The sequence below is a fragment of the Chiloscyllium punctatum genome, chromosome 6, assembly GCF_047496795.1.
Source record: "Chiloscyllium punctatum isolate Juve2018m chromosome 6, sChiPun1.3, whole genome shotgun sequence".
NCBI lineage: Eukaryota > Metazoa > Chordata > Chondrichthyes > Orectolobiformes > Hemiscylliidae > Chiloscyllium > Chiloscyllium punctatum.
Window position 1 is genome coordinate 16,364,790 of NC_092744.1, and position 3,952 is coordinate 16,368,741.

Genomic DNA, 3,952 nt, shown 5'->3' on the forward strand with positions numbered 1-3,952 from the left:
CTCCACCTATTTTGTGCCCTTTAATCATCTGTGTAAATACAGACGCTCTCCCTCTGCACCCCTTTTAGAATTATATATGCTATTTTGTCTTGTCTTTAAATGCCCTTCCAACCTTTCTTTGTCCCTGAATACAAAGTGCCCGTATTGCAGCTTTACGATGATAGTTGCTGTTATGGCCTGAGATAGAGTCAGAGAGTCATAGATTAATAGAGCATGGAAACAGGTCATTCAGCCCAAATTGTTCTGTGCTGATCATGGTGCCCACTCAGTTCCAACTGCTTCCATATCGCTCTAAACCCTCCCCATCCATATACCTATCTAAATGTTTTTTGCATGTTGCTACTGTATAATAATATACTGTTGACAGCAGAGCTTTACATTTAGTGGTGTGATGATAGTACATTGGCAAAAATAACTCTTTCTAGATATGGTTCACCATATCCTTGGCCTTTAAACCATATATTAGCCGATCAGAAACAATGGGAGGTAAGGCGCAAGATGAAAGCAATTGGATGGGGTGGAAAATCTCTAAAGCAAGTGCTCGAAGATGTGGATCGATGCTCTCAAGCTCTCTCCCAAAGGCTGGTAACCCAACCTTACTTCTTTACTAAACAGTCAACAGAACCGGATGCATCGGTGTTTGGTCATCTGTTCACCATCCTTACAATTCAGCTGACCGATGATACACTTTGTGAAAAAGTAAAAAATTATGAAAATCTCATCAAGTTTTGCAGAAGAATAGAGCAACAATACTTCGAAGAGCATGATCAAGAGAGTGTTTTGAGTTCAGTATCCAGATGTTCAAGAAGTTCTTCTACAAAGTAATTAATAAAGAACAAAAGGAGGGAATGATTATTGAAATAATTAATATTATATCAAACTACATAAAAACTGAAGGCTGTTGAAAGAATTGATTTCCAAGTTGTGTGTGATTAACATAGTTACAGTTCAATCGCCTGTAACATTTTTTCATGTAAGATTATTCAAAAATCTGCAGACTTTAATTATTAGCAAGATGACCCTGCACTTTATTTTGTGTTTAATATAAATTTAACGACAATTTGATGGAAATGTGTCTGTGTAAAACCAATTAAAAAGTAATTGGGAAACTCTAAAATTAAAAAAAAAGTTCTTTGAGAAGGTGACCAAACAGGTAGATGAGAGTAAACCGGTTGATGTGGTGTATATGGATTTCAGCAAGGCATTCGATAAGGTTCCCCACAGTAGGCTATTGTACAAAATGCAAAGGAATGGGATTGTGGGAGATATAGCAGTTTGGATAAGTAATTGGCTTGCTGAAAGCAGACAGAGGGTGGTGGTTGATGGGAAATGTTCATCCTGGAGTCCACTTACTAGTGGTGTACCGCAAGGGTTGGTGTTGGATCCACTGCTGTTCGTCATTTTTATAAACAACCTGGATGAGGGCGTAAAAGGGTGGGTTAGTAAATTTGCAGACGACACTAAGGTCAGTGGAGTTGTGGATAGTGATGAAGGATGTTGTAGGTTACAGAGAGACATTAGAACATAGAACATAGAACATAGAAGAATACAGCGCAGTACAGGCCCTTCGGCCCTCGATGTTGCGCCGATCAAAGCCCACCTAACCTACACTAACCCACTATCCTCCATATACCTATCAAATGCCCGCTTAAATACCCATAAAGAGGGAGAGTCCACTACTGCTACTGGCAGGGCATTCCATGAACTTACGACTCGCTGAGTGAAGAACCTACCCCTAACATCAGTCCTATATCTACCCCCCCTTAATTTAAAGCTATGCCCCCTTGTAATAGCTGACTCCATACGTGGAAAAAGGTTCTCACTGTCAACCCTATCTAACCCCCTAATCATCTTGTACACCTCTATCAAATCACCCCTAAACCTTCTTTTCTCCAATGAAAACAACCCCAAGTGCCTCAGCCTTTCCTCATAGGATCTTCCTACCATACCAGGCAACATCCTGGTAAACTTCCTCTGCACCCGTTCCAGTGCCTCCACATCCTTCCTATAGTATGGCGACCAAAACTGCACACAATATTCCAGATGCGGCCGCACCAGAGTCTTATACAACTGCAGCATGACCTCAGGACTCCGGAACTCAATTCCTCTACCAATAAAAGCCAGTACGCCATATGCCTTCTTCACTGCACTATTTACCTGGGTGGCAACTTTCAGAGATCTGTGTACATGGACACCAAGATCCCTCTGCTCTTCCACACTACCAAGTAGTCTACCATTAGCCCAGTAATCCATCTTTTTATTACTCTTACCAAAGTGAATCACTTCACACTTAGCTACATTGAACTCCATTTGCCACCTTTCTGCCCAGCTCTGCAGCTTCTCTATATCCCGCTGTAACCTGCCATATCCTTCCTCCGACTTTCGTATCATCCGCAAACTTGCTCACCCAACCTTCTAACCCTTCCTCCAGGTCATTTATAAAAATGACAAACAGCAATGGTCCCAAAACAGATCCTTGCGGAACACCGCTAGTGACGGCACTCCAAGATGAACCTTTGCCATCAACTACTACCCTCTGTCTTCTTCCAGAGAGCCAATTCCTAATCCAAACCTCCAACTCACCCTCAATGCCATATCTCTGTATTTTCTGCAGTAGCCTACCATGGGGGACCTTATCAAACGCCTTACTAAAATCCATATATTCCACATCTACCGCTTTCCCCTCATCTACCTCCTTAGTCACCTTCTCAAAGAATTCAATAAGGTTTGTGAGGCACGACCTGCCCTTCACAAAACCATGCTGACTATCCTTGATCACATCATTCTTATCCAGATGTGCATAAATCCTATCCCTTACAATTCTCTCTAAGACTTTGCCCACAACAGAAGTGAGACTCACTGGCCTATAGTTACTAGGATTATCCCTACTCCCCTTCTTGAACAAGGGAACCACGTTTGCTAGCCTCCAGTCCTCTGGCACTACTCCTGTTGACAAAGAGGACACAAAAATCAAGGCCAATGGCTCTGCAATCTCCTCCCTTGCTTCCCAGAGAATCCTAGGATAAATGCCATCAGGCCCAGGGGACTTATCTATTTTCACCCTTGCCAGAATTTCCAACACCTCTTCTCTACATATCTCAAAGCCATCCATTCTACTTATTCGTGCCTCAGTATTCATATCGACAACAATGTCCTGTTCCTGAGTGAATACTGACGAAAAGTATTCATTCAGCGCCTCCCCAATCTCTTCAGCCTCCACACGCAACTTCCCATTACTATCCTTGATTGGACCTATTCCTTCCCTAGTCATTCTTTTATTCCTAACATACCTATAGAAAGCCTTAGGGTTTTCCCTAATCCTACCAACTAAGGACCTTTCATGTCCCCTCCTTGCTGCTCTTAGCTCTCTCTTCAGGTCCTTCCGGGCTACCTTATAACTCTCAATCGCCCCTATTGAACCTTCACACCTCATCTTTACAAAGGCCGCCCTCTTCCATTTAACAAGGGATTCCAACTCCTTATTAAACCACGGCTCCCTCACACGACCCTTTCCTCCCTGCCTGATAGGTACGTACTTATCAAGGACACTCAATAGTTGCTCCTTGAACAAGTTCCACATATCAATTACGCTCTTGCCTTGGAATCTACTTTTCCAATCCACACATCCTAAGTCATGCCTCAACGCATCATAATTTCCCTGCCCCCAGCTATAACTCTTGCCCTGTAGTACACACTTATCCCTCTCCATCACTAGAGTAAAAATCACCGAATTGTGGTCACTGTCCCCAAAGTGGTCACCTACCTCTAGTTCTAATACCTGGCCTGGTTCGTTACCCAGAACCAAATCCAGTATGGCCTCACCTCTTGTTGGCTTATCTACATATTGTGTCAGGAAACTCTCCTGCACACATTGCACAAACACTGACCCATCTAACGAACTTGAGCTATAGCTTTCCCAATCAATATCAGGAAAGTTAAAGTCTCCCATAAC

At 42.8% G+C, this 3,952-nt stretch overlaps 1 pseudogene; it reads left to right on the forward strand.

Moving 5' to 3' along the window:
• Positions 1 to 333: 333 nt before the first annotated feature.
• LOC140478587 (metaxin-2 pseudogene) lies at positions 334 to 1,018 on the forward strand (annotated as a pseudogene).
• The last annotated feature ends 2,934 nt before the right edge of the window (positions 1,019 to 3,952 follow it).